This window comes from Phodopus roborovskii, unplaced genomic scaffold (assembly GCF_943737965.1).
Source record: "Phodopus roborovskii unplaced genomic scaffold, PHOROB, whole genome shotgun sequence".
NCBI lineage: Eukaryota > Metazoa > Chordata > Mammalia > Rodentia > Cricetidae > Phodopus > Phodopus roborovskii.
In genome coordinates this window covers 3531187-3557559 of record NW_026126566.1, presented here as the reverse complement: position 1 = coordinate 3557559, position 26373 = coordinate 3531187, and the positions used below count along the sequence as shown (strand labels likewise).

Genomic DNA, 26373 nt, shown 5'->3' with positions numbered 1-26373 from the left:
ATTGCAAGTGAAGATCAGAAAAGCGAAGTGGCCAGCAACTTGAGAATTCTCATCTCCTCCAATGCTCAGACCAAAGGGATGATCCACTGAACCTCAGATTGCATCTCCAGACTGCACTGCTCCTCACCAAATCTCAAACTGCTCCTAAGACTCCTCTGAGGTCCTTATACGTTCTCTAGTGCTGGGATTAAAGGTATGAGCTCTGTTTCTCTTCTAAACTGATCCACTCTCGTGTAGCCCAGGGTGTCCTTGAACTCATAGAGATCCATCTACCTATGTCTCCAGTCCTGGGATTAAAGATGTGTCCATCACTGCCCAGATTCTAATGCAGTGACTAGCTTTGCATTCTGATCTCCAGGCAAGCTTTTTTATATCATAAACAATATATTACTACACCAGTAGTATAGTGGATTACATGGGAAAAAAAATCAAGAAAACAACCCAATCAAAGTGACTAAAAGGTGTAACATTCATCTATAATGAAAATTGTAAATTACTGATAAAAGAAGTTAAAGAGAATTTGCACAAGAAAGGGGAAAAACATCTAGTGTTCATGGCTTGAAATTATCAATATTCTTAAATTCTCCACAGCACTTAGGGTGATTTGAAGATTCAATGAAATTCCTGTCAAAATACCAATGGCATTTTCTAAAATGAAATAAAACAAAACAAAAAAAATCTGTCAACTGAATAAAGAGAAACATACAGAATGGGGTGGGGAGAGTCATATGCACAAACTACACATCTAAGGAATTTAACTCCAGATCATAAAATATTCTAAAGCCTCATCATAAAACCCAAGCAATCTAATTTAAATTATTAGCAATAGACTTAAATAGACAGCTCATTTAAAGAAATATATTCAATGACCAATAGGAGCATAAAAATTTCTAAGCATTACCAAAGATAAAGGAAATACAAAACAGGCTAACATCTTATTGCAATAAGAACTGTTATTATCAAATGACTAACAATAACAATGCTGACAGGCTGTATGACAAAGAGAAAAATCTGCATACTACTGGTAGAAAAATAAATTAGTATAGGGCATTATGGAAATCAGCATAGAGGTTTCTCAAAAAAAAAACATAAAATTTTTATATGGTTTAGCAATCTAGTTACTCAGTATATTTCAAAGGAAAAGAGAATATTGTGTCATGTAGACTTCTCTCACATAATCACTATACCACTATTCACAGTAGGCAGTAAAGAGAAACAACCTAAGTGTCTGTAAACTCGTGTATAAAGAAAATGTAGTACACACACACACACACACACACACACACACACACACACACACACACACACATTTCAACAATAGAATAAATGAAATCCTGTCATTTGCAAGAAGTGGAAGGAACAAGAGTATATCATGTAAGATGAAACAAACCACACACGTTCTGAGAATTCAGAACACTATCACTCATGTAACCTAAAAGAGTTGACCCCACACACCACACACATTGGACGTAGAATGGGAGAGTGAGGTGAGATGGGGGAGGATGACCAACTGCCTCAGAGTCACAGTGAGGGAGGAGCAGGAAGTTCTGCTGTGCTACTATGACTTCAGATACCAACAGAGAACTGAAAGTTTTAAAACCTGGACAAAATGAAAGCAAAACCATCATATATGAGCTTTCAACATTTGAGTATATAAGTTTAACCCTTATGTAAAGTACATATGTATTGAAATATTATATATCTGTCCTTTAATGTGTGTCTTAGTTAGGGCTTCTATTATTGTGTTGAAATGCTATGACCGAAAAGCAACTTGGGGAGGAAGAGTTTATTTGGCTTACACTTCCATATCACTGTCCATCATTGAAAGAAGTTGTGATAGGAACTCAAACAGGGCAGGAAACTGGAGGCAAGAGCTGACACAGAGGCCATGGAAGGGAGCTGCTTACTGACTTGTTCAGCCTGCTTTCTTATAGAACCCAGGACCACCAGCCCAAGGGTAGCCCTTCCAACAATGGGTTGGTCTCTCTCCAACCATTCACTATTTAAGAAATGCCTTACAGGCTTGTCTGCAACCTGATCTGAAGGAGGCATTTTCTTAATTGAAGTTCTCTCCTTTCAGATGACATAAAACTATCCAGCACAATGAGTACAATTTTTGGTTTTGAATATCAGTCAAAAATAAATTAATTTTAAAAGTCAATTATGTTATTTTTCAGCTCTTTATCTACTACATATATACATCCCTATAGTATCAATAGACAAGAAATAGACTCTGAAGTATTTTTAAGCAGAAATGAGGGGATAGAGGCAAAGCTCAGTGATCAAGTGCTTGAGTGGCATTCAGGAAACCTGGGTTTAATCCTTAGCATCACAAAAAAAAAAAAAAATCGAGAAAAATAAGGCATATTTTCCTTTCAGAAGAGAACCTGGCCCAAAAGACTATCAATACAAAAATTATATATACTTCTCATCAATAACTTCACTGTACTAAAACAGGATATATACCACTGGGTGTTGTTCCCTAACTGTAACTCCTACACCAAGACAAAAAGAGGCAGATCAGTCAGAAGGGGACTACAAGCATCCTTACCTGCAAAGACTGCAAATGTGCTTTTCCTTTTTCACATTTCTGTTTATAAGTGGTTGTAATTCTATTATGTGATCAAAGCAGCCTCATGATTCAGATGTTAGCATGTAATTGGTCTATGGATGCTACAGCTATGGTGAACTTCAGTAGAATGCAATTGATCTATGGTTAACTTCACTGCTTCATGCTTCATCTCATCTCATCCTCTTCCTTCTCATCTTCTAGGCTGTTAGATGTCATAACTTATGAAAATGACTGGAAAGCAGGGAATGCACAGATAAGAAGAACCATCTTAACTGTGGGCAGAACCATACCCTTGGCAAGGGATCCTGAACTGCTCAGAACAGAGGAAATGTTGAGCATGTGTTCTTTGGCTCTGATTGTGGATATAATTTGACCAGCTCACTGGACATTCAGCCATGTGACCCCCCCTGTCATAACAGACCTGGAACTTGGCTGAAATAGACCTTTATTTCCATTAGCATCTTCTGTCAGAGTATTTTATTACAGCAATCAGAAGGGAAACCAAGACACCATTCAACATCCCACTTCTTCATGGTTTCCCAGCAAGCACGCAATTCCAGTTTTACCCACCCCCAGCAGCAGTCTTCTTGTGCATTCACAGCCTCAGCACAAGGCTTTCCCTAACAATTATTTACACTCATTGGCCCTTAAGCAATGCATATCAAGTAAATGGACAGTTATTTCCAAAGCAAATTTTTGCAAAGTATTTAATTTTCCATACTTAAAGAAAATGCTATTTCTAACTGGGTGTGGTCATACAATCCCTTCAAACCAAATATTCAAGAGGTGGAGGCAGGTAAATCTCTGTAAATTCTAGGTTAACTTAGTCTACACAGTGAATTGCAGGTCAACCAGGTGAGATACACAGTGAGAACCTGTCTTTAAAAATTATCCTAAAGTCTGCACTCCAAGTCTTTTAACTTCTGCAATCTGTCTTCTTCATGGACTGTATGAAATACATTATACCTGAGACATCGGCTCCTTCCGGACTTCTGATGGTGTTGTACTCCAATACAGCAGTGCTTTTCACCCTTCCCAATGCTGCTGACCCTTTAATACCCTTCCTCATGTTGTGGTGACTGTAAAATCATTTTTGTTGCTACTGTAATTTTGAAACTGTTAGGAATCATAACATAAATGTGTGTTTTCCGATAGTTTTAAACAACCGCTGTAAAAGGGTCACTCAACCCCAAAAAGGGTCATGGCCCACAGGTTGAGAAGTCCTGTAATAAAATCATCATAAATTGATTTTTTTTTTGTAAGTCAAACTACATTTACTGCACTTTACTTGAGAATGCTACAGTTCTGTAATGCCGTATGCAGTGGAGAAATCAGTTTCCCCTTGGGTTGGTGTGGCTGACTAGGAGCCATGTCTGGCTGTATTGTACATCATTTAACTTGCCCACATACAGGCCAAAATTCAAAGTATGATTTCCCCTAAGTGACTCTCTCTTTGCACAGTGAATTGAACCCTGGTATTCCCTAAGCAGGACTAGCAGCAGGATGTCTTCTCAAACAACCTCCAAATACATCTTTTGTCTGAGCCAGGCCGTGTGCTTTGTTATAGCATCATATTGCTTTCTGCCCTGTTTTCTTTCTCCCTGTAATCACTATTCGAGCCTGTGGCTTCCTTTGTCCCATGTCAGTACCACTGGTAGACAATTTCACAGGGGCTACACAAACTGAATCATAGCCACAAGTCACGGAGCTACATTTTCTCTGAACTATTGTGGAGGTGATGGCTTGGATCCTGTTTACACAGTCAACTCCACTACTGTTCTCTCTTGAAAGAACAGATAACCACTGCCACCATACTGCCCCCAACACAGACATAAATACACATAGCCAATTTGTCTCATACACTTTTATGAGGAAGTTGGTTTTTACAGCTCCTTTCCACAACACCATCCCAAGCGTAGAAGATGGGAGCCGTGTCAAGGCAGGGCCCATCTGGATCTCTGTTCTCTACATTCTGCTACCTAGTTCTCTCACCGATTCTACTTGATGGCAGACATCTTTTGCACTCACTGTGAAGTTCATCTTCCCATTTTCACTCTTGCTTCATCCTTTAGATTTCTCTTGGGTAGCATGTTCCTTGGGTCTATCTTGACAACCATTTGGGTGATTTTTAAGCTGTTGAGCAAAACTCAGGTGAAGTCTATGCAGGTGCAATGTGACCTCTAGACACCTGTCCCCAGTCTGCTTCTGTGAAGGATACTCTACCTGCCCAATCAGAATCTGTGAGTGGGAAAAAGTACAGATCCAGAAAGTGAGGTAGTTTAGTTCTCTTTCTGGGGAGGGCAAGATCAAAACTGAGCTAGCTAGCTATCATGCTCTGCAAATAGGATCACTCAAAGTAGTCTAAATTAAATATATTGTTTACTTCAACAGAACTGCTTTTATTGTAAATGTTTTTTAATCATGACTTCATACATGCTCAGATTTGATATGCATATTTGTAATACCTGTTTATTTAGAAGAATATATATTTTTAAATAAACAATAATGAAGTTAAAAAATTAATGCCCACTGAAAAATACACCATTGCCAAACAATAATGCATTCTCAGCATTAAAAAAAATCCTAAATCAGAATTAAATAATAAGGCTATGCCACAGAAACTGCTGAAACACCCATTCAAAAACACACTACAAAGAAGACACTTCCAAGTACAATTAGAAGATGCCATAGACTATGAAGCATCACCTAGGTACAGAGATGCTAAAGTATGAAAGGCCGGTGTGTCAAATTGTAATGGAAAACACCATTTCTTAAATGGTCACTAATACTACATATGGGAAGCCTCAGATTTGACCCAATGGGCTCATAACACTGAGAAGGACTAATCCAAAGGCATAAGGGTCTATTCCAGTAGGACACTGTGTGGTAGGGTATAACATCCAGATTTCTATATACACACCATGAAAAAATGTGCTAACACTTCAAAGGTATGTTTACCAAAATCCTTTGGCAAATCCCTGGTTGGAGGATATAAAGGCCTTGAATTTGGTAAAAAATTTAAAAGGACAACAAACAATTAATAGACAAGATTATTAATATTTAAACAAATGCCATTCAATGAATATCATCCATGCTAAATAAATACAATTTTAACTAAAAATGGATCCAATGGATCTGACTTGTCCTTTTCCCTCAAGCTCTAACATGGCTTAGAAAGTCACAGGGAGCCATAAATGTATTTTTAAGGGAGTTAAAACATATTTCATGTGGGCTTGATACAGTACATTGAGCTATTTTCTCACATTTTAGGTTGTTTTTGGAATGCCACACTGCTCCAGGAAATGTGAGAAAGCATAAATAAGTTAAGTTGCCTACACAATCAAGTACTGAAATTAATTACATGGTATCCACACAAGCACTGACTATTTCTGGAAAAGAGAACACCTTACTGTTCACAGTTGATTTTAAAATTCTAGATTTAATCTTAAGCACTGCTAGAATTTTACAATGGCATTTTTAAAATATGAATCTTGTTTTTAATGTATTTTTAATGCATTAAGAGTAAACTGGATATGCTGTCAGTAGAAGCAAACAAATGAAGGATTTATATTCAACCTCAAATAATTATGAGAATTGGAATCCACTCTTTTATAACCTCATACAGCTTTTCATTAATACCAGTTTCACTAACTAATACCCTTTTCTCAGTTCATGCCACACCTACATCTAAAATGCAAAGATTCAGAACAGAACAAGATTTAAGCTGGTCGGCATTTTTGCACAAATCTAAAATTGCTGTTCCTGAATTGGTAATTCCTCACCCTGCAGGCACTGGGCTCATCATCCAACAGAGCAACTGAGCTAACATCCAGGGACAGTGTTCCATTTTTTTATTTTTTTTTTTGAAACTGCCATTCATTAGGGGCTTATAACATTTTACCCTAGCCCAACTTCTCTCTATGAGTTATCTACTTAATTATATTAATTTACAGTTAATATATATGAATGTATATATATGTGTGTGTATGTATATATATATTTGACAAATTATCTTTTGTAAAAGATACTAATTTGATTAAGTCAATCACAGAAAGTAAATACATATTTAAACAAATGGAAATAAGAGTAACCAATTGCAAAGGTTAGAGTTAGTTATCTGCCCCTTTAAAAAGATTTGGAAGAGACCAGAATGTAGGCTTCAAAGATAAATGCACGTGACTTCAAGTCTGATGACCTGAGTTTGATCCATGAGACCTGAATGGTGAAAAGCGAGAATAGACTCCTGCATGTTGTCATCTGATCTCCACATGAACACCATGACATGCAAGCATGGACAAACACACACGCACGCACGCACGCACACACACACACACACACACACACACACACACACACACACACACATGAAATGGAGGGAGGGAGGGAGAGAGAGAGTATTTTAAATGATTTTATGAGCCACATATCCTTGGTTAGGACGCCCTAAGTAATGCTATCCATCATCAATGGAAACTTTCTTGTCAGTTCTTTCTGAGGAGTAGAATGTCACAGTGATTATGATGGAGCTGTCTTCCTTAGGCTTCTAAATTTCCAAATACTTCCTGAAGGGAAGTCTGGCTTTTGGAAGAGGAAGCTTGCGTCTAGCTGCCAGATGCTTCTCTCACCCACACAGCCAATAAACACACTGATATTTGCCAAACCCCAGGAGTGGAGGTGGGATGCTGGCATGCTGCCAGAGAGCTGTCAGTTTCCAGAGGGAGGGCTGTTCTGTGAATTACATATTTTTCTTTTTTACAAGTAAGTTTTCTAAAAGAATGTATCAATTACACCTGCCCAAACAGAAAAACTATGTAGACCTACTACCATCTACCACTGCTGCTATTAATAAAATGAAGCAATCCTTCCTTGACAAAAGTCACTATAACCAACTACATAATAATCAATTTTATGACAGATTCAGGACTCAAAAGATAATTCAAAAACTCTAATTCTAACCATGTGCTTCACCTCTCCAAATTTGTGCTCCTATCCAGAACTTCCACAACCAGATTTTAAACATTTATGTTTAAAATACAAAACGTAAGTTTCATACATTGTCCATGACTTAGTAGTGACTGAATCATCTTCATCATTATTTAAGGTATATATACTGTGATGTTTCACAATATTAAGATGAATGCACCCTGTGTTAGGAACAACCCTAGATAGAGGACAAATCTGGACACCAATAGGCTTTGGCACAGGGCTTTAATACCACTTTTAAGAGAGGTGGAATGCCACAGTCAAGTATTAAGTTACATAAAAAATACTTTAAAAGATATTTCATGGATGGGAAGGAAGTGATTTCAAAGTGGTGGCTTTTGTTTTATCTTATTATATTTTATTTTGGTATGTTTTGCTGTCATCTTTTAGAAGCCTGCTTTTTTCTAATGAGAGACAGAGAGTGGATCCAGATGGGAGGGGAAGTGGGGAGGAACTGGGAGGAGATTCAGTATAAGAATGAGAAAATAATCTATGCAATAAAATATGAGAAAAGAAGGTATTTTCAATAAAAGAGAAAAATAAATGGGAGGTAAGGCATGCCTTGAGGAAGGCTTTTTTTAAGGGTATTTCAAATGTATATTAAGAATTAAATTTACAATGATCTAAAGCTAAGCATGGACTTAACACTTCCATATTATACTATTAAGACAAAGAGTGAGTGTGGTGGATAGGGGAGGGCTTACATGACTGGTGCTGGGTATGGGACCCTGAAACTTGCTGGTAAATGCTTTCTTACTGAGCTAAATCTTCAGCCCAAGGAGGGTTTTCAGTGTTCCCTTTGTTTTCTTTTCTCCACAGTACTGACTGCAGATTGAACCTAGAGACAAGTGCCCTGCCACTGAGCTGCACCCTGCACTGAGCTGCACCCTGCACTGAGCTGCATCCTCCCCTGAGCTGCATCCCCCCACTGAGGTGCACCCTTCCCTGAGCAGCATGCCCCCCACTGAGGTGCATCCCCCCCACTGAGGTGCATCCCCCCACCACCACTCAACTTCATCCTGCACTGAGCTGCATCCTCAGGTCCAAACATTTAAAGTAATGCTCTTTTCTGCAACACTAAAGACATGTTTTTACTACACTTCCTACTACACACACACACACACACACACACACACACACACACACACACGCTTATGTAACAGTATTTTATTTGTTAATAATCTGTGGCTACTGTTCAGTTTGAAAGCATAAACTTTAATGGAAATTGGGAATTAAGTCATGATAGTGCTTCAGGGGTTACTGAAGGCCAGTGTGCTTCAGGTATACTGTAACATTTGAGGGTGACATCATGGACATAACTGTGAGTGTCCTTAGTGTCTTTGTCAGACTGACTCGGTGTCCTGACCCAGTGACAGCATGACCGAGGCTATGCAATTACTGTTGATAGACACCAACCCACTGCAAACACACACATCTTCTAAATTCCCCTGCAGACTACAGATTTTAGTGTAGTGTGTTACAAATTAAAAAAAGAATGTCCATTTAGCCTTCACATTTTCTGTCTTAAGCACAAAACACTAACACAAAAACTAACATTTACACACTATCCTTATAAAATAGACTTTCAAGAGTGACAAATGAAAAACAATTCAATAGAGATAAGGGAAAGATATTCTAAGAAAGCATAGTTTTACATACAGTTTAAAACTATTGGCAAATTATTGTCTTAAGAGAAACTTTAGAAAATACAGTACTTAGAAGAGCTGTGAAGATATTAGGATGAATAAAAACAAACTGCCCTGCATTGGTTAACATTACGTAAATTGATGCAGTATATTTTTGTGTACCAAAAAAGAACCAAGACTATCAGGGGACAAATAAGTGGCTATTTCTCTTCCTATTGCTAGTCTCACACTTTAATATAGTATTCATCGTATATCTTCCCATCACAAATGTGATGGTGCCTATTAAATATTTGGGGAAAAATCATGGAATCAGAGAGCAGCAAATCAAACTGGAGGTCACACTGTTCAGTGAGAATTGGCAAACTGTCATTAATTATTGAACAAATAATAAACATACCTTCCTCTCAATAATTAAACCCAATGCCTCTCTCTATCTGTGACATAGAGATGAGAGATTCTTTCGAAGTTTCTGTCTTATTCACATGAAAGCTTTAATTTTATTTATACATAATCACAGGAACATGATTTTTGAGAGTCTTTCCATAGAATTTACTGGGGCAGCATAAGGAGCCAAGTGGCATTTTCTTAATTTAAATGACATTTGGACTATATGCACCCAAATTTCATGACAGAACTCAAATCTGCACACATATTCCTCGTGTTTTTATGTATTTGCTTTTCCATAAACCTCAGAGAAACATGATTTTAGCTTTCATAGGTGCCAGAAGAGACCTTTGTGCTAGAGCAGGGGTGACATTCCAAGGAACTAGTTTCAGATATACAGTAACTATGGAGGAGCAGGAATTTGGGGTGACCCATGGTGTCTTCTTTCAGAGTAAAAGCTTTGTTCTCTGTTGCTATCAGACCACAAGGTCCCACCCAGTACTCACATATGTATACACAGCCAGGAAGTGTGGGGTAGTTAACAGCAGGCAGCTGCTAGCAAGTGTTTCCCTGGTCTCCTTCAGTGAGGTCTTGAGAGACAGGCAGGTCATTGCTCTTGTATAACAATTCTCTTCCTCTGAAAAATGTGTGAAGCCTAGTGCCACCTGCTCAGAACTGTGTCATTTAAGCAGGGTGTCTCCTGCTCTGCTTTTTCTGCAGGAATTTCAGCCCCTAATAAAGCAATAGCATGAGAGTACTCTTGCCCATCCATGTTCTGCTGTAAAGGGAAAGAAGGCAAAGAAAGGTTGTAACTGTAATACAGAAACCACTTTCACAAACCAACACAAAAATACACACTACAACAGAAAAATAGGCAACAGACCTGATTAGACTCCATGAAAAGAAGAATCTACATGGGTAAACATGCATGGAATGGCATGTAACTGTTGGTAACCAGAAATTTTTAAATTTTAGTATTTATGTTAAATATACCAGGAAAAGCTCCAAAATACACTGGTTTGGAGATGTGGAATATAACTCATCAGTGAACCACTTGCCTAGCTGCACCAAGTTCTAGGCTCAGACTCCAATACCACAAAAACAAATACAAAGGACCCTTAATGTGAGCTACTGGAGACAGCTCAGTAGGTAAAGTCCTTACTGCAAAGGTTCAGATCCAACACAAACAGCTGGTGTCTGCAAACCCAGCACTGGGGGTCAGAGAGAGATGAATCCAGGGAGCCGGCTAGCCAAACAGTCTAGCTGAAACACCAAGGTTTGGGTTCAGTGAGAAACCCTGTCAAAGAGGGTAACACCCAGCAAGGAGTAAAAAAGGTAACCCAACATAAACTTCTGACTTCAACACCACCCCCACCCACAAATACAAAAACAATTGCCAGAACAGTGAAAACTTTCATACCCTCCTGGTGGGGGCATAAATAGAAAAGAAAGAACTACATTATCTAACAATGTTAAAATGTGCATCCCTTTTGAACATCAATCTCACTTTCATGAGAAACTTTTGCACATATATTCCTAGTTACAAAACCAGGTCTTTAGAAGATCTTTATCTGTATAAGACCAAACCTGGAAACAAGCCAGAGTTGGTGGTACATGCTCATAATCCCAGCACTCAGAAGGCTTAGGTAAAGGGACTTTGAATTTGAGGTCATCCTGACCTATACAGTGAGACCCTGAAAAACATCCAAACCTAAAATCTAACAACAAAGCAATCCGGACACAGCCCAAATGTCCATCAGCAAAGTGGGAGATAAATCAAGGTCTCCTTTTACAAGGTAATATCACACAGTAATAAAAGCAAACAGCTACAAAAGAGCCTCCAAAAGCAAATAAATCTCAAAAAACTTAATTTGAGTGAAAGAAACAGACCAAAATATTATACACTGTATAATTTAATTTATATGAAATTCAAAACAGGCAGAACTAAACTATGTTATTTAAGACTGTATGCTCAGCAAAAACATGAAGCAAAGCATAGCAAGGAAGTTGATTACAATAAAAGAAAGGCATTTGATTAGCAGAGAGCCTGCCAGTGCTTCTGGGCACCTCTCATTTCCCATTTCTTATCTTGGGTGGTGGTTTTACTTACAGAATTTTACTGGAGAGGCAGATTATATTTTATATAATTTTCTACATCTATAAGGCTTTTGCAATAAAAGTCAATGAAACTTTTTATTGTCACTTTTATAAGTATATTTGAAATGTAACTATTTCCTTGTATTTAAAAAAGTCTTTCCGTTACCAATAATACATTAACTTTCAAAACCAAGTAAGTCCAATCTAAGGACTCAGAACCTCATGCAAAACACAATGTGAAAGGTGTTTTCTATTGAAAAATTAACCGAAGTTCTACTGTTGATGATGTCTATGGACTATCCACTATTCTAATTGCATGGTTCAATTTCACATTTCCATCTCAACTCATCTGGTTGGTCCATCTCTTTCCATGGCCCACTCAAAGGAGTGCTCAAACTTTTTCCAATTAGACACTTAACATTTCTCAGAGGAGGAAAGGGAAGTGCAGAAGTCGGCAGTCTCTATAGAACCCAGGTACTTGACAGCAAGAAAAACCTAAAGGAATAAATGTTCTGTGAATACACTTAAGAAAAGATTCATGTGCCCCATCTATTAATCATCATTTAAACAAGAAAATCACAGGACTGAATTACTTGTGATTCTCCAAATACCTCTTGATGAATTATTTTACAACACACATAGCAGGTAAATGGAAAAAAAAAAAAAAAAAGGAAAAGGGGGGAGCTAGCACTAAGTAAGATGCAGTAAGTCAGAAATTGAAGGGGAAAGAAGAATTATCTACACACACACACACACACACACACATTTTGAATGCAGCTAGTCTCACAGCACAGTGTGTGGCTTCAGTATTCACAGAAAACTCAATTTTGGCAATGCTTTTAAGCGTGTTTATGGAGTAAATTCAGAAAAGTTAATAGGTATCATCTTGTTAATAGCATATGATACATTATGTTGTTGAGCAATAAAGTTGCTAAAATGCCATGGCATACCAATTTCCATTAGATAATTCTGGCAACTTCTGAATCACATGAGCATATCAGAAATAGAGCAACATACCTAATGCATGCAGAGACCAGGACACCCTAAGTGTGTATGTGTGTGTGTGTGTGTGTGTGATGGGAGATGTCATTCTGTAAATATGTTTCTCATACCGGTTAATGAATAAAGTACTGTTGGCCAATAGGAAAGCAATATAGGCAGGACTAGGAGACAAGGAGGATTAGAGGAAGTAGTAGGGAGGAGTCAGCATGTAGAGACTGGAGAGAGCAGAATCACCTTCCCCTCTCTCAGGTAAGACCATGTGGAAGTACTTAGATTAATAGAAATGAGTTAATATTTAAGGCAGAGAAACAAGTGACTGGCCAACAGTGTTATATCTAATACAGAGTCTCTGTGTGTTAATTGGGGCTGACGCCGCAGGGGGTCCAGGCTGGCAGGACAAACCTTACTCGAAACATGTGTGTGTGTGTGTGTGTGTGTGTGTGTGTGTGTGTGTGTGCGTGCGTGCATGCATTTCACCTCTCAAATCAAATACAAACTATTTGGTGGCATGTTTCCTCCAGTATGAAGTGGGATTTTTTTTTTCCTTTTGTTCTACTACAATCTGTTTAAATAGTTTTTGGATGGATGATGGTGGTGCATGTCTTTAATCTAAGCCCTCAGGAGGAAGAGGCAGGCAGATGTCTGATAGTTCAAGGCCAGTCTGGTTTACAGAGTGAGTTCCAGGATAGCCAGAACTACACAGAAAACCCTGTCTTGGAAAATACAATGAAACAAACAAAAAGCAAAAAGAAAAGAAAACACAAAAAAGTGGGGGTTTTGTTGCTGTTGTTTCAATTCAATTTCACTTTTATGTTTTGGCCAAAAGAATAATATGTGATTTTTATTCCAGTGGCCAACATTCCACTTGTATCATGTGGAGAATTAAAAAAAGAAAAGAAATCATCAATATTTGCAGACTGTGTAGTATAAGATATAATACTATCTTCTATTGATAATTAGGTTCCATGTATAATTTTGTGAGAAAGTTTGTCATTTTGGGGTGATGATCACTTTCTCACAGTTAAAGAAAAAATCAGAAAAAGAAGAAAAAAGCTGAAAATCTGCCTACATAATTGTTAACTATCAAAAATCCTAGGAAAACACAAATAGGTTTAACTTGCAAATTAAGGAAATAACATCCTTGGGATACTTTTTGACTCATTGCTAGCCTTTAAATCTCCACATCTTACCTCATGGTGTAGAGTAGGGAGTTTGACCAGGAAGTGATGTGTGAGGGGCCTTAGCTCACATACAGACAAGGCTTATGGCTGTGCCTTGTTCAAAGTACACACTTGGCCTTCAGGCTAAGAAGTCAAACCTGAAATGACAAGTTTGGCACAGGGAAAGAGGATGAGCCAGAGGGATGATGGAGGGTCTGCATGGCTCTTTTTTCTTATGGCCCATTGTTATAATCCTCATATTACTGGGTAGAGTGTCTTCCAATGCCAGAGAAGCCACAAAATGTATTCTGATTTAACATATTCACTGATGTGTATTTGACTAAAACCACTTTTATATATGTGAAAAGCATGACAAAGTCAAATACAAAATATTTGTTGCTACCAGTCAATAACGTAGGTCTTAAGATTCTAGTGTAATAGGGTTATAGGTGAAACACAAAGCATGCCATTTAAATAGTTTATTATGAAAATAACATGTTTAAAGCAGGAGAGACTGTAATTTTCACTTAATAGCTGTATTGCTATTAGTTTATTGATTTGTTTCAATTACATATTAAAGTTTATACCTACTTACAAATACTTATTTGTAAACAGTATGACACAATTTACATATAAAAATTTCACAGTGAAATTTGAAAAAAAATGAAACAATCTAAATCTACACATAGGACTTGATTACTACAGTGTTATAGAGAATAATTTATCAATTGAAATGAAGTAACAAACTATATTTCACCAATTCCAAGATTTTTCCTAGTTTGATCTATATGAATTACATAAAATTTTTTTTCATAAATGAATACTGTCATACAGTTGCAGTTGCCTAGACAACAGACTTGATCCTGTCACCATTAAGAATGTCACAGATGTACTTGCTTCTACAGCACACATACTGAAATTGAGACAATGCAGAGACTGCCATGGACCCTGAGCAAAGATGACATACAAATTCACCAAAAATTCCATTTTTTAAAATGTTACATGCATAGCTCACATATGGCATCCCAGTGCTCAAGAGGCTGAGGCAAGAGTATTACCATGAGCTCAGTGGCCGCCTTTACTAGATAGGGAGTTCCAGCTCAGAGCAAACTCCTGCCTAAAAACTGACAACTACAACAAACTGATTGTTGCTCCTGATGGCACACTTGAACAACTCCAGCCCTGCAATGCAGCATTCAGCACATCATAGGAGGACTGCTGGAGGAGCAGGCACAAACTGGAAAAGCGAACTGAAAACTGTTACCCACACCTCTGGGCCCACAAGCAGGTGAGAGCAAGAACATGAGTAGAGAGGACAGGTCAGAAGCCTGGAAGAACTAACTGCTGGAGTATTCTTTAAAGAATGCCCATCAACACTCTTGACAGCTCACTGAATGACACTCAAGATAAAAAGCAAGAATTAGCAAGTCAATCAAGCAGTGACTCAAGCATAATTTAACCATGAGGTTATTAGACATATCTTAGCTAACAGTTCTTATGTTTTCCATCCCATATATACAGAGCAAATGTGATAAAAAATAATCTACAACTAAAACGAGTTAGAAAGGGCTCCTTTAATAAACTCATCAATTAAATTAACAATAGTTGTTTCTAAGTGAATATAATAATGCTGATGAATTAAATATGTTTGAAACCCAGGAAAACACAAGGGTAGAGCTCAGAAAGCACATTGTTGAAGGAAAAAGAAATACAAAAATTGCACAAACAGTAGAATCTTATTCATAAAAGAAGAATTTAAATAAAATCTTGGCATACAGTTTTGTGGCCATGTGTGTAAGAAATCTAGATATTAAAAAATTAACTGAAATACAAAATTGCAGAAGTGAACTGGGCCAGGGGTGGGAGGAGAATCAGCATCTGGAATCACTTGTAATTATATATATATTTAGGCTGTTGGATAAGGTTATTTTATTTTTCTTATTTTCCATAACATATCTTTATATATATATTATCTTTATATATCTTTATAATTAACAAAATAGTGATCAAGTAACTATGTAATGCCAGCTTCTTTTGCACAGATGTTTGCTGATGTGAAGCATTTTAACTCCATCTCCATGCTTATGACTTTTTAGTGACAATATATTTTACAGCCAAACAGTAGGGAAACATCTCCCTTTGTCTTAAGAAGAAAATGAAAATCATTTTATGTTGATTTTGGGCAACCATTAGCTATGGTACACATGCAGGAAAAAGAAAAGGCTATCAAGTATGAAGGACATGTATTTTTAACACTTCTTTCTCTTCTACTGTTTGAGAATTCTGTACATGTTTAGAGGGTGAACTGATCATGTCTACTCCCCATGCTATGCTCTCCTCTAATTCCTTCCCTGTCTCCACCACCACTATTCCATCCCAACATCACAGTGGTTTGTTTGTTTGTTCAGTTGGCAGTACCAGCATATGCATGGGTGTCAGACCATGGGACAGAGCATGAGAAGCCACTCAGGGGTCACCAATCTTGAAGAAAATACTCTCCCAGTCATCAACTGCCAAGAGCTTGCTCCTCAGCTGGATTCTGTGGCCACCTGCTCCTTCCATCTTTTCTGACTCAAGTTTGTGTAGGTCACTTGCACGCTGTCACAACTGATGTGACTTCATACCAGCAACTGTCCTGTTTGTATCCCAAACACAATTGCATTTTTATCACCTACCTCTTTGACTTAAAATCTGTTAACCTCTTCTTCTCTGATGATTCTCAATTGGGGAGGAAATTGTCCGATGTTGGTTTGGGCAATGTTTACCTAGAGAAACTGACTAAAACAAACCATGCACATATACAAATCTCACTAAATGGTTAAGGAGACTATTTTTTAGCATTGTAGTTAAAATTATTTTATTTTCCATACTAGCCATTATTGTCAACAGCATTTTGTGAGAAATATCCACTTTCACTTAATCTTTTTCTAATAACACTTTTTATTTATTCTTTGAAAAGTATATACATGTACACCATGTATCACCATCACACCTAAACCCTAGTCTTCACTATCAATCCTCCTCCAAGCCCGTCCATTACAACTCCCTCCCAACTTTGAGGTTTTGGTTTTTACAGTTTCATTCATTTGTTTTATGTATATGTGTATGCCTGCATGAGGTTATGTCCATCGTATGCAGTCTAGAACAGAAGATACTGGATCCCCTAGAACTTGAGTTACAGGTGGTTATGAGTCACCTAAAATGGATGCCTATATCACCAGTATCTCTGAGAGAAGAGTAGGTATTCTTTAAAATTATGTATGTGTTTGTTGTTTGTTTATTGATAACCCACAGCCCAATTAGTGCTGACCATATGCATATGGGTATGGACACCCACTGGGACCTGGGCAATGGCTAGGGGCCATGCCCCAAAGAAAAGTGACTTTCCCTCCTGCAATAACCATCACCTGCCACTAATTTCTTTGCTGGGGTGAGGTGTTCAATTCCTTTTTTTTTTTTTTTTTTTTTTTTTTTTTTTTTAATGCTGAACTTTTTAACTGGCTTGATCCTCTCTGAATCGTATGCAGGTCACCACAGCTGCCATGAGTTCCTATGTAATTTATAAACATACTTTGAACCCTTATCAATTCATTTCCCATCATACATCTCAGTCTTTCTCCTTTCATGGCCATGTAATGGTGGGATTAACTCCTTCCATCTGACACATTGCCTGCATCTTCCTTCTATGGAAAGATAAAGGAGATGTGTACCTTACAGTCAGAAAGAAGGATGTGTATGATGGAGCACAGGTTGGGTTAGATGCAGGGAGCTGCTCTACTTTATTCTATGTGCTATCTCAGTTAAAGTTGGAGCAGAGAGGCTAGCAAGATGGCTCAGTGGATAAGGAAGTTTGCAAACCTGACCACTTGTGTTCAATTCCCAGAACTCACAGCAGAAGGAGAGACTGGACTCCTGTAAAGCATCATTTGACCTCTACCTGCAATGGCACATGCATGCTCACTCCCTTCCCTACATGCTCTGAAAATTAATGAATGTAATTTTAAAGCAACTGGGATATAGTAATGGAACTTTATTGTCTTCTAAGTTATGAAGACAGGAAGGAAAGCGTCCATGGTATGGTATCACTGGTGGGGACAGAATAACAGCTAATCCCTAGGAGCAGATCCTAGAACAAGACCACATAGGTCTGTCCAACAGGCCACTCTTATGAATGACTGAACTTGTCTTGACAACTCCAAAGAATATATTAGCTACAGAACAGTGACATATAAAACAAAGGAAGGAAATTCCTCAACCTCCTTTGCCACCATCAAGAACACAGAAAAGCATTAACACGCCTTACATGTTCCCTCTAGATCACATATGAGAGTATAGAAATAGCATCGCCAAGTCACACCCAAAACTTAGCAAAAGCAGTCTCCACAACGTCCTGGGTCTCCCCAAGGCTGGTATCTTAGCAACAATCCAACTACTACTAATATTCAATTAATATTCTGAAGAAGTATATCCAAGCACTCTAAATTTCCACTCTGTGTTTTAATTAAAATTCTCAGAGGTCCACAGTGAGATTGTGCTTCCTCTCCAGCCTGCTTCCCCTAGAGTTCTGCTCACTGTCAATTTTCATATAGTGCTCACTGTGACAGAGTTTACCATCTGTTTAAATAACCCACATCTCAGAGATTTACACGGTTGCACGTGTCTTGGCAAACCTTTCAGTTTATAGATCTAGGTCAGTCCGCCCAGAATTTTAACAGAACAGTTGGTTTTCCTGTAGAAACAACTGTATTTAGACTTTTGGGAGTGTTTTCTTTACCAAGTGTTTGATCATCTGCAAATACTTTAATTATAAGAAGGCAGCACTATAGAGGGAAAGAAGCGGTAGGTATTAAAGAGAAGAGCCTTAGAGGCTTATAACCTGATGAGTAAGTAGGTCATATAACTGGGAGACTTATTTTGAGTCTCAAACAAAAAAAGGAATTTCAATGATGTCATTTGTTTTCTTCATTGGGAGGTATACTCCTGTTTGTCCACTGTGTTTTGAAGGCTCTGTATCAGTATAATGATTTACTAAAGATGGCTTCTAAGACAGATGTTATGCCCCTCATCATATAAATTACCACCTGCTGCTCTTCTATCAGAAGAATCACTTAAAAGCTTTATCCAACTTGGTCCCCAGATGGCAAAATTGTTTGAGCAAGTTTAGGAAGTACACCCTTCCTGGAGAAAGCCTGCTAGTGCAAGTGGCCTTTGAGAGTTTAAAGATTCACACCATTTCCATTCCTCTATCTCTTTGTCCTTGCCATTGTATATGTGAGCACTCATTTTGCTACTGCACACACCATGCCTACCTGTTTCTATACCCAGAGCTATGACAAATTCTTATCCCTCTTGAACTGGAATTCCAAATAAAGACTTCCTTCTGAAAAACAATTAATAAAAAATAATCTGTTAATAAAAAATTGATCTGTTTCAATGCCTGCCCCCAACTCCAACAGTGATATCTTGGAGTGTCCCATTTCATTAGTAAACCACAGCCACATATTCAAAAACACCATTTTGGGGTCACATTCTGGTGCTCTCTATGAAAACTCTTATCTGTTCATAAGCATGCAAATAAAATTGATAACTCTATTATCAATACTTCCTGAGCTCAGTTTTGCACTGAGTTATGAATCAACAGCTCTCCATTTTCCAATGCCACCAACTTCATCTGCCTCATGAAAGTCAGGAGTAAGTAGTTCTATCTAATTCATTCAACTTAGCCATTACAAATTTCACTAAAAAACACAGACTATCTAACTGGACTCTTGTTCTCTAAACAAGCATGAAGGATTCAAGGTTAAATAGCATACAACTCCAGCTAATCGGATACTAAAAATATATTAGAGAATGCATGCAAAATAGACAAATACACCCCACACAGGTACACTTGTGCATTTGTGTTTAGATTGACTGCAATCAAGATACAATATTCATACTTTAGGTGTAAAACTTGTTATTCGTGAATTCTAAAAAATAAGCAGTTAATTAGTAGCATGAATTGGGGTTTGCTAAAATAATTGATTATTTGACACCAGGCTTTGCAATTACTTCCTATCTAGCATATAAAGGAAGGAAAAGACAATTTTCAGAGAAAAAATTACTTCTCTTCCTGTGGCACATCTGGGCATGGTTTGTACAGCCTTGAGTATGTAGCATCTGGCATCATTATAAGTGGATTTGATGGTTCAGGGCTGAAGCTGATTGGCAGGAACCACTAAGATCTGCAGAAGTGGTCCTAGCGTTGCTATGGTGACAGAGCTCATCTTTCCAAGTGGCTCAGTCAGGGTTTCTCATAATGAACTATAGCTCTTGGGCCAGGAACCCAGACAGGTCTTAACCCTACCTGGCTTCAGTCTTTTTTCTCAGCAGCATCTGTTATTCGACCTTAAGTTCTTAAGTCAAGATTCAATCACTTTAAACTATGACCAAAATCTACTTCAGACAATGGAAATTTACAGATACAAGCCAGATTTTCACTAATATAAATTGCACAAATTCTCATATCTAAATGGGTCACTTGTGCTTTAATACCGAGAAGTGCCATGTATATCAAATCAGTGATTTTGGGGTGCTAAACTTTCAGAATTGTCCCCAAAAAGTTAAGTTTCAGTACCATACTACCATTGTGTTTGTGTCAACCAATCTTACAACATTTTCATTTCTTTTTCATAAAAAAAAAGAAACAGTCATGTTATATAAGTATGTCAGAATCTTTCTGTGATCACTTAAGTCCGTTGTTTTATTCTCTGCCTGTTTCTTTGTAAGAAAAGAACAGAGCCAGAATTTTTGCTTGTGCTTTGAAAAGAGACAAAGGTCCACTCAAGGACACCTAGTAAACCTTGCTCAGAAACTGACATTTAAAAAACCCTCTCTTTGAGACTCACTATAATAGATCCAATTGATAAATAAAAATTTGCACATCCAGTTGTGCGCAGCATTGTTCCCTTTAGGACACATAACATGGTGCACACATCATCACCAGGTAAACATGTCACCTGGTGCACACACATCACCTGGTGCACACACACATCATCACCAGGTAAACATGTCACCTGGTGCACACACATCACCTGGTGTACACATATCACCTGGTGCACTGAACACATGTTGCATACTTAGTTCTCTCAGCTATGCACTTATTTACATAGACCTGGAATTCTGTGTGTGAACATGTTTGTGTGTATCTGTTATATACATGCATACATATATGAATTCATATAATAAATATATATATATACTTTTGTATGTGAATATACATATACTAACATATATTCTTTTGATCTTTTTTTCATATTTGTTAATAGCTTTTTTCCCAAATTACTCTGAATTATTTAAGATTTAGTGCTTCTTTTCAATAATGAAACACATTATTATGTAAACATATAAAATACAGCTATGATATAGACTCCAGCTAGTGTCCATTTAAGAGACAGGCAGGCATGTGATGCTGCCCAGTGGTCTATAATGACTTTAATGTGACCGTGTAAGTCTTCCCTGTACAATCTGCAAAGCACTAGAATTATTTTGCTAGGCTGAGGGCAAAAGGAAGATCCCTCCTATTCAGAACTTTAAGATCTGAGTAGCAATAAGAATTGTTGAGAAAATACCTTAAAATTCTGCTACAGTTATTGCAATGTAAGCTAATAGAATAGTTTAACTCTTTAAGCACTAAAAAGAAAGTTATTGTATATGAGCTTTACTTTATCCAAGTTACACCACATTCTAAAATGATTAAATAATCATTAACCATGCCTGAGAAATAACCATGCCTTACTTCCGCTAATATTTTATTTAAAAGTTTGCAGACTCACACGTTTTCTATTTCTATGCCAAGTATACTGCTAAGAAACAGTATACAATCACTTGGTCTTCTAAGCATCAATGATGATGCTAAATGTATATTGGTCCATGCAGTGTGGTGGCAGAGTTGAGACACACAAAAAGTTGTAATATATAAAGTTAGAGGGAGAAATGGGACAAATTTCATGAGTGGCTATTAAAACACACTCTGCTATAATAACATCTAGGTCAGCTGGAAGGTGATATGGACGAGCTTCATTCTTTCAGAACTGTGTGAATGGTGCCATTTGATAAGGGGGACTTTGACAGGAAGTTCCCAAGGGAAGAAAAGATAAAATGTCTACAGGTCTGTTGAAGCCATGACAAGCAATTGGCTGAGTTTAATGTCACTTGTAATCCCAGAAAATGTGCTGTGGGTTTCTCAATGATGGATGGTGACCCTAAAACTCTGTCACAACATAACTACATGCCAGTGTTGGAATCAATGGATAATTTCAGTCAACTGCTACAAGATCAAGCCAAGGACATGGTCTACCTTTCATGACTCCACCCTGAGTAGTCCAAGCCTGTAGCCTCAGAAACCACAACAAACATCACGAGAATTCAAATACCACTGCCATTCAAGGAACTTCAACTCTTTGGTCTGTAAATCTGGTTTCTCAAAATGTATCTATCTTGTGTCAATATCTTTTTTTTTCTTCATTTTTTTAAATTGTTCTCTCACACAATAATCCCAACCACAATTTCCCCTCCCTCCACTCCTTCCAGTACCAGCTCCACCTCTCGTCTCCCCCAGATCCACTCCTCCTCTGTTTCCCCTCAGAAAATAGGACAAATATAACTTTTCCAGAAGCACATCATGGATAAACACATGAAGAACAGAACTCAGTCAGGCGGGGTTTTCACATAAAATGATTAATTTCAATCCTCAAATTTCTATGCATGGAGAAGTAATAGCAAATCTCAAGCCTACTTTTAAGATTAAATTGCTTATAGTCTTTGAAGATTAAAATGAACTAACCTCTTAATGGCAAAAGAAAGATGGCTCTATATATATATATATATATATATATATATATATATATATATAATTTAAATTTTAAACAAGCTTGTTTTACATATCAATCTCAGTTCCTACACCCTCATCCTCCCCTGTTCCCCCCACCACCATACCTCATCCCATCCCCTTTCAGTACTCCACGGAAGGTGAAGCCTTCCATGGGGGATCTTCAAAGTCTGTCATATCATTTGCAGCAGGGCCTAAGCCCTCACCCATGTGTCTAGGCTGAGGGAGTATCCCTGTATGTGGAATGGGCTCCCAAAGTCCATTTGTATACAAGGGATAATACTGATCCACTACCAGAGGCCCCATAGACTGCCCAGACCTTCTAACTAACATTCAGGGAATCTGGATCAGTCCTATGCTGGTTTCCCAGCTATCAGACTGGAGTCCATGAGCTCCAACTTGTTCATGAGCTCCAACTTGTTCAAGTCAAGAGTTTCTATGAGTTTCTCCAGCCTGGTCTTGAACCCTTTGCTCATCACTCCTCCCTGTCAGCAACTGGATTCCAGGAGTTCAGTTCAGTGTTTAGCTGTAGTATCTGCTTCTGCTTCCCTCAGCTATTACATGAAGGCTTTATGAAGGCATGTAAGGTAGTCATCAATCTCATTGTCGGGGAAAGGCATTTAAGGTAGCCTCTCCACTATTGCTTAGATTATTAGGTGGGGTCATCCTTGCAGATATCTGAAAATTTCCCTAGAGCCAGATTTCTCTTAAAACCTATAATGACTCCCTCTATTGTGGTATCTCTTTTCTTGCTCGCCTTTATTTTTTTCCCTGACTCCCTCATGCTCACCTCTCCCCTCCTCTTCCTCATAACTCCCACTCCCCTCCAACCATACTCCCAAGATATTTAATGTTCTTTGTGGCTATTATAAAGGTCATCTTTCTCTGATTTCTTTCTTAGCCCCTGTATCATCTGTATATATAGTAGGGCTACCGATTTTTTAATCTTGTATCTTGCCACTTTACTGGTGGTGTTTATCAGCTGTAGGAGGTTTCTGGTAGAGTTTTTTCAGGTCACTTATGTAAACTATCATAGCATCAGCAAATAGTGAGAGTTTGACTTCCTCCTTTCTAATTTATATCCCCTTGATCTCCTTTTGTTGTCTTATTGCTCTAGCTAAAACTTCAAGTACAATATTGAAGAGATGTGGAGAGTGGACAGCCTTGTCTTTTTCCTGATTTTTGAGGAATCGAATTGAGTTTCTCTCCATTTAGTTTCATGTTGGCTGTTGGTTTGCTGTATATTGCTTTTATTATGTTTAGGTGTGTTTTTGTTATCCCTGATCTTCCCAAGACCTTTATCATGAAAGGGTGTTGGATTTTGTCAAAAGCTTTTTCAGCATCTAAAGAAATGATCATGTGTTTTTTATTTTTGTTTATACAGTGGATTACATTGATGGATTTTCATATGTTGAGCCATCCCTACTCCCCAGGATGAAGCCTACTTGGTCTTGGCGGATGATTTCTCTGATGTGTTCTTGGATTGGATTTGCCAGTATTTTATTGAGTATTTTTGCATCAATGTTCATGAGGGGTATTGGTCTGTAGTTCTCTTTCTCAGTTTTGTCTTTACATGAGTTGTGTACTAAGGTAATTGTAGCCTTCAAAAAAAGACTCTTGCAATGACCCTTCTGCTTCTATTTTGTGGAACACTTTGAGGAGTACTGTTATTAGCTCTTCTTTGAATTTCTGGTAGAATTCTGCACTGAAACCATCTGGCACTTGACTTTTTTGGTTGGGAGACTTTTGATGACTGCTTCTATTTCATTAGGAGTTAAAGGTCTATTTAAATTGCTTATCTGTTCTTGATTTAATTTTGGTAACTGACATCTATCCAGAAAATTATGCAATTCAATTAAATTTTCAAATTTTGTGGAGTACAGGTTTTCAAAGTATGACCTGAAGATACTCTGTATTTCCTCAATGTCCATTGTTATGTCCCACTTTTAATTTCTCATCTTGTTAATTTGCATGTTCTCGCTCTGCCTTTTGGTTAGTTTGGATAAATGTTTATCTTGTTAATTTTCTCAAAGAACCAACTCTTTGTTACATTGAGTCTTTATATTGTTTTCGTAGTTTCTACCTTATTGATTTCTGCTTTCAATTTGATTATTTCCTGGCATCTACTCCTCTGGGGTTCTTTTTTTTGTTCTAGAGCTTTCAGTTGTGATGTTAATTCTCTAATGTGACTATACTCCAGTTTCTTCATGTGGGCACTTAGTGCTATGAACTTTCCTCTTAGTACTGTTTTCAAAGTGTCTCACAGTTTAGGTATGTTGTGTCTTCATTTTCATTGAATTCTAGGAAGTCTTTAATTTCTTTATTTCTTCCTTGACCCAGGGATTGTGCAATTGTGCATTGTTCAATTTCCATGAATTTGTAGTGTTTCTGCAGTTTTTGTTGTTGTTGAATTCTAACTTTAAAGCATGGTGGTCTAATAATATATAGGGGTTATTCCAATTTTTTGTACCTATTGAGGTTTACTATATTGCTGAGTATGTGGTCAGTTTTAGACAAGGTTCCATGTGGCACTGAGAAGAAGATATATTCTTTTGTTTGAATGGAATATTCTATAAATGTCATAACTTCTGTTATTTCCTTTGTTTCTGTGTTAAGTTTCTGTCTAGTGGACCTGTCTGGTGTTGAGAGTGGGATGTTGAAATCTCCCACTATAAGTATGTGAGGTTTTATGTGAGATTTGAGTTTTAGTAATGCTACATTTACAAATGTGGGTGCCTTTGCATTTGGGGCATAGATGTTCAGAATTGAAAATTCATCTTGATGGATTTCTCCTTTGATGAATAAGAAATTACTTTCTTCATCTCTTTTGATTGATTTTAGTTTAAAATTTAATTTGTTAGATATTAGGATTGCTACACTGGCTTGTTTCTTGGGTCCATTTGATTGGAAACTCTTTTCCCAACCCTTAACTCTGAGGTAACATCTGTCTTTGAAGTTGAGGTGTGCTTCTTTCATGCAACAGAAGGGTGGATTCTTTCTTTGTATCCATTCTGTTAGCCTGTGTCATTTTATAGGCAAGTTAAGACCATTAATATTGAGGGATATTAATGACCATTGTTTTGGATTTATTGGTAGTAGTGGGATTATGTGTGGATTTCCCCCACATTTTTCTTTTGACTATTGGTAAAGTTGGATTATCTATTGGGTGTAGTTAACTTTCTTGGGTTGGAGTTTTCATTTCAGAATTTTCTGTAGGGCTGGATTAGTTGATAAGTATTGTTCAAATCTGGGTTTGTCAGGGAATATCTTGTTTTCTCCATCTGTAGTGATTGAAAGCTTTGCTGGGTATAGTAGTCTGGGCTGGTATCTGTGGTCTCTTAGTGTTGGTAGAACATCTAGGATCTTCTGGCCTTCAGAGTTTCCACAGAGAAGTCAGGTGTAATTCTGATAGGTTTGCCTTTATATGTTGTTTGGCCTTTTTCCTTTGCTGCTCTGAATATTCTTTCTTTATTCTGAATGTTTTGTGTTTTGATTATTATGTGGTGAGGAGCCTTTTTTGTTGTCCTTTCTATTTGGTGTTCTCGAAGTTTCTTGTACTTTCATTGACATGTCTTCCTTTAGGTTGGGAAAAGTTTTCTATGATTTTGTCTCCCACTAGAAACATAGAAACAGTGTCTGCAACCAAAACCAATTCAGATTCAG

General features: G+C 37.6%; 1 protein-coding gene and 1 non-coding gene across 3 annotated transcripts in view; one reads left to right on the top strand and one right to left on the bottom strand.

Annotated features, from left to right (window-relative positions):
- The window catches only part of Camk4 (calcium/calmodulin dependent protein kinase IV), a 203472-nt gene that overhangs the window by 120325 nt on the left and 56774 nt on the right, over positions 1–26373 (bottom strand). The window lies entirely within an intron of this gene.
- LOC127235196 (U6 spliceosomal RNA) lies at positions 14731–14834 on the top strand. The gene has a single exon (XR_007835684.1). It is a non-coding gene; the product is annotated as a U6 spliceosomal RNA (small nuclear RNA).